This window comes from Ochlerotatus camptorhynchus, unplaced genomic scaffold (assembly GCF_037179485.1).
Source record: "Ochlerotatus camptorhynchus isolate MF236.1 unplaced genomic scaffold, CSIRO-AGI_Acam_v1.1 ptg000361l, whole genome shotgun sequence".
NCBI lineage: Eukaryota > Metazoa > Arthropoda > Insecta > Diptera > Culicidae > Ochlerotatus > Ochlerotatus camptorhynchus.
In genome coordinates this window covers 2,891,942-2,897,941 of record NW_027040849.1, presented here as the reverse complement: position 1 = coordinate 2,897,941, position 6,000 = coordinate 2,891,942, and positions in this window count along the sequence as shown.

The following is a 6,000-nucleotide window of genomic DNA, read 5'->3' as shown; positions in this document are numbered from 1 at the left end:
ATTGCATACTGTTGGATAGTACAGGTACACATAATGTATGTGTCTGTACTATACATGAAAATGTTAAATTGATTATTAATAGTGTAAAATTTGATTCATATAAAGAAATTGCAGACAAAATACTTTGCAGTAGTCCTATTAGAACCATAGATTGTTTTTATCGTACATGTGAAGAATGCATTTCCACAGATAGTATCGTGAGGGAACTTACATCAGTATTAGAAGCAGATGATATGGAAGAAGTTTTATTTCAACAGTGGTTGACTACCGACCGTTGTAATTTGGAAACTATTATTAAACCTGCAGATGAGTTTGTTCAATATTTGACGGAAAAAGTTGAAAAGCTCATAACCCATGATTTTATTCATAAAGAGCAATCATCTTACCTAAGTAATAAAAAAAATTCTCTTCAAAACGGTGAAATTTTAGTGATTTGCGACTTTTCTGAAAATTATTCATTTATTATTCAAAACTCAGCACAGGGGTATCATTGGAACAATAATCAAGCTACGATACATCCTTTCGAAATTTACTACATAAAAGAAAACAAGTTGGAAAATTTAAGCTTTATTATTATTTCAGAAGTATTGACCCATGATACAATAGCAGTTCAATTATTTATATCAAAATTGTTAGATTTCATTAAACAATCTATTAGTTTCACAAAAATTACTTTCATGTCAGATGGAGCAGCGGCTCATTACAAAAATAAAAAGAATTTTGCCAGTTTGTGCAACTTCAAGTCCAAGTATGGATTGGAAGCAGAATGGCACTTCTTCGCAACGTCTCATGGGAAAGGCCCATGTGACGCAATTGGAGGAACTCTCAAACGAATGGCAAAGAGAGCAAGTCTTGCTCGAGATTATGGAAACACAATCACAACTCCACAAGAACTGTATGACTGGGCAGTTAAACAAACAGATACAAGCATAACAAAATTGAACTTCTGCTTCATATCAAATGATCAATACACAAAGATGTCCGATGAACTCAAGGAGCTGTTCAGTCATGTAAAAACTATACCTGGTACACAAAAATTTCATTGTTTTGTACCTATTTCTCAAAACATAATTTCTACTAAGCGATTTTCACATTCAAAGGAAACTCCGAAAAATTTCACTCTGTTTCCGATAGACTAATAATCAATGAAAAACTCAAATTATGTATGGAGAATTATAGGAAAATAAATTATGCACTAAACAAAAACACTAGAGTTTTCATTTATTAAAACACCATTCGAAATGCAGGAAAATCCTCTGTATTAGGCCCTTTCAAATGTTAGGCTAGATTTTTGTTTTAAGTACGCCCAGATTATCAAAAGGTCAAAATCTTTATGCTCATTAAGTTTCAACGGATTTTAATAAGGTTGTGCGCGTATTACTATTCGACTTTGAGTGAAAAACGCTAAAAAAAAAATTAACATGAAAAAGTTGTTGTTCGAACAACTTTTTTTCCTTAAAAGCGCCCACTTTGCGATGTATGAAGAAAAGTTAGGTAATTATATTGCCTTTCATTAGAAAAAATATCAAGCAAATCTGAGGGGTACCATTTTTGGGAAAATGACTTTTAATTTTCAAATATATTTTTTTAGAGTGTAGAAACCAATTTTTTAATTTATTTAAATTTTTTTATAAAATTTCAGATTATTTGCTAAAAGTTCGCCATACATCACTATTTTGTAGGGCTTGTCATTTTTAAGCTATATCGATTTGAAAAAAAAACGACAAAAAACTTTGACCCTTATCAAATGTTAGGCGAGATAAATTTTGAAAAAAATAAGTACTCAAAGTTGCTTAAAATTGCTAAGTCTCCACACCCACAAAGTTTCATAACGTTCTGAGAGGGTGCTGCCAACTCCGAAGACGAGTTGACGTGAAATCCGTCACATGTAAAAAGTGAGGTTCCCCGACGCCACTGCTGAGATCCTTTCCAAGGATCCAGATCAGTATCCAAAATCCAGTTTTTGCCAACAAAATTGAGCTGATCCTAACGATCTAATATGTAAACCTATTTGTATTGAGTTGTATACATCTGCTGAAAGCTTTTTTCGACAAACATAGCCTCCAAAAATATATTTTCTGATAGTTGAAGCAGCTAATTACAAAAAAAACAGACTAGAGTGGTAATTTTTATACGATAGATGAAGAGATATATATATATATATATATATATATATAGTACAAAGCGAGCAAGGACAACTTTTATGAAGGTACAAATCGGTTTGTTCATCTCTCTTTACCAAACTCCCCCGTTGGAGACGGATGATGAGCGGTGATTTCCCCAGCAAATTCAAATTTGTTTTCGCCGATAAATTCGCCCGGAAACTGATGATCTGGCAAGTAATTTGCAGCTGCGGACTCAAAACCAAGCTTTTCATCACCAACAAAACGATGGACGCGAAGCTGTATAAGAAAAAGACCCTGGAAAAATGTATATGTACTTCCTTTCAAAGGTCAAGTGAAGTTCTGGCCAGATTTGGCAAGCTGCCACTACAGCTGGGAGGTGCTACAGTGGTACCGGTGGTACCGCGACAATAAGGTGGATTTCGTCGATAAGGATATCAATCCACCCAACTGATCGCAATTCCGTCCAATCGAAAAGTATTGTTCAGTCACAGACAAACAGACATAACACATTGAATATTTCTCACTGTAAAACATCGTCGCTGAAACATTAGCGCCATCTGTTGAGTACTTTGTGGTGGGTAATACGCTGAACAGATGGCGGTAGTGTGTAAACGTCAAACGCAACGAAAATGACTATGCGCGCCACAGGTGGCGGTACTACCAACTACGATACTTTTAAATTGACCATTAAATGCTTGTTCGATGAACAACTTGCGAGTGTTATGTCTGTTTGTCTGTGGTTCAGTATTATCAAGCGGAAGTTAAAGAAAACTAGAACAACGACTCAAGACGCTGCACAGATGGCTCCATTGTGGAAAAATGCGAGGTGGACGACTCTATCTACGATGCAAAAAAGATTGTGTTTTGCTGTAGCTACCTGCGCGCACGCTGAGTAGATAGAAAGAAGATTGATGACGATTTTGAAGATTTCTTGCAAAAACTTGATGAGCGATGCAAGTAGATGCGACAAATGAAAGAAGATTGTTCGAAGATTGATTCGCTAGTGTGAGATTTGTTGAGCATCTAAACTTGAGATTTAGATGTGTCGCCCCCCTCGGAAAAATGGCCCCTGAGGTTGACCAGCCCAGTGAGCGGCAGATGATCGCGGAAGTTCCTAAGAAAGTCCGCGAGTTCATCCGAACGCCGTCGGAGTATGTTTGCATTTTTTTTATGAAAGTACCTTCAGTTTGACTAAATTATATTTTTCTTACGTCAAATCAATCCCGAGAAACACCTGGTTTTATGTGTCCGGATTCTAAGTGACCAGAATTTAATTTAGAAATAGGATAAACTTTCATCTATATGTTTCATTTTCATTTTCATTTTCAAGCACAGAAGGGGGTCATATGGCCAAGTCACCAGCGAAAAATCGCTGTCCATACTGCACCAGGGTAGAGGTATAGATTTGGCATCACAGAATAATAACCACAGGGGTCAAATGAATCCTGTTTACGATACCGGATAGTAAGGAAAGCTGTTGAACATAGGGGATAGTCAGAGTAACAGCAATAATAGTGAAAGTTAGGAAAATAAGCAGGTAGAGATGGTTGATTTGCAATGGCTATCGACTCTGTTATATGGCCTACCGTATCAGATTCAAATTTAATGTCGTTTAATATTGCGCTTATTACTTTTATCTTTATTCTAAGCAATCTCCTTTCATACTTGTTTGTTTTAAAGTGAACTGGATGAAATGATTGTTTTATCAAAATTATGTTAAAGTTAACTATGCTTTCAATTGTCAACAGTTTAGTTTCAACTGAATTAGTTGGCGACTCAATTTGATGTTATTTTCCATTTTTAATTAGTTGGAAGTATATTTACTTACGTAATCGATTCGTTGAGTGATTGATGATTTACTTACATTTTATGCGAATTATGTAGTTTTACGTAAGTACCTGCACTTGTGAATGTAATCTGAAATTTAACGTGTTTCAAGTTGTTTTTTAATTTGACCTATACACTGGAGTCGCTTTTTACGCGGTTTTTTTTACACGGTTTTTTTTTACGCGGTTTTTTTACGCGGATTCCGGAATTTACGCGGTTTTTTTTACGCGGATTTTGGTTTTTTTTACGCGGATATCAGAATTTACGCGGTTTATCATTATAGGGTAAATGTTGGCTTCGGCACCCATTGACTGTTTTCGGCAACCAAAATTTAAACGATAATTTCACTATGTTTTCCCATCAACACACTTCCCTGAATGTATTCAAACGATTATTTAGTCTTTCAGCTTCAATCTGATTATATTTGTACGACCGAGCAATCCTATTATGCCAGATTTTTCTTCAAATGAAGTATACGCACTACAAAATGGGGCTGATTTCGAGTTGCCGATAATAGAACAGCTGATTAACACGCAGTTCTAATGGGAAGGTTGCCGAAGAAAAAGAGGCTGCCGACAATAGTCACACTCACCTGAGAAGTTTGGAGCGTTGTAAAATCGCTTTCAAACCGGTTTGAAAAATTCTGTCGATTGGAATGGATAGAGAAGCAATCAGCAGATGAATGTTAACAAACAGACACGTGATATATGTGCGTAACGCTGACAAAATGCTAATAGAAGTGCGGACGCTGCTTAGATTGACGACAATACGTAAATTCCCCTACCTTAGAGTCGCTTTTTACGCGGTTTTTTTTACACGGTCTTTTTTTACGCGGTTTTTTTACGCAGATTTCGGAATTTACGCGGTTTTTTTACGCGGATTCCGGAATTTACGCGGTTTTTTTACGCGTTTTTTTTTACGCGGGACGTATCACCCGCGTAAAAAGCGACTCCAGTGTATTTAATATATATTAGTTCGTCTCAGGTGACCCATTCAAGTGACTAAAATGCTTCATTTTGAAGTTAGTTTCCTAGCTGATTTTAAATTACATTGGGTATATGCTCCAACTACGCTCACACGTTTCCACTATGTCATCCCACAAAATTACGTATGGTTATGTCACAATAGAAGCGCACCACAGTGGAAATCTCGAGCCATAGTTCAAACATTTCTCCCAAATCAAAATGAAGCACATATAAGATTAGTTGCAATACCATGTACAAAAATGGTGTTTAACATTGTTCCCTGAGTAATACCTCAATGAAAACAACAACGAAAGCTTGTCACGCAAGTAGAAGGAGCACTGATGGGTACTTTCTGAAATATTTCAATAGTATAATTCCCTTGCAAACCCAAATAATTTATCTGCGTAAAAAAATAAGAGTGATTTGCGGCAAAACCCGCCAGTATCGCACCCAACGTCAGTGCCTATACGTAAGCGTACTACAACGCGGCTTTCAAATAAAGGAGTAACAAGTGTGATACTATCACTTCAGGCTAGAACTTTGGTTCTCTTATGCAATGGTTCATCAGAGAGGGGAAGCTCAGTAATCCTCATCGCATGCTCATGACGCTATTCTGTCACGGCATGAGCCAACGATGCCGGACCTAAGCCAACCGTCTCCAACGCTCCACTATGAAGCATAAGATTAGGCCCGCCCACCAACGTCCAGGTTAAAAAACTAGCCAAGGGGAGGGGATAAACTTTCATCTATATGTTAATACCTTAACAATTTCGTTGCAAATCTCAACAGATTTTTTTTTTTCAGAGTTTTCCTGGAACTGTCCCCAAACATTCTGAACCAGAACACCTTAAGAATTCGCCGTAATTTATCTCCCCTTGGTTTGTTGTCCAAAAATTTATTTTCTCCATAGAGGTCCTATGGAAAGTTGGAAAGTCCTTTGGAAAGCTTTTGAGATTTAAATTTCCTTGGAATTATTATCGAAATACTCTTGGAATTCATGTCATAACCCCTATAAACAAATACCATAAACGAACAATAACCCGTATAGTAGAACTATCCCACACATGGTTTGGATGGTACCC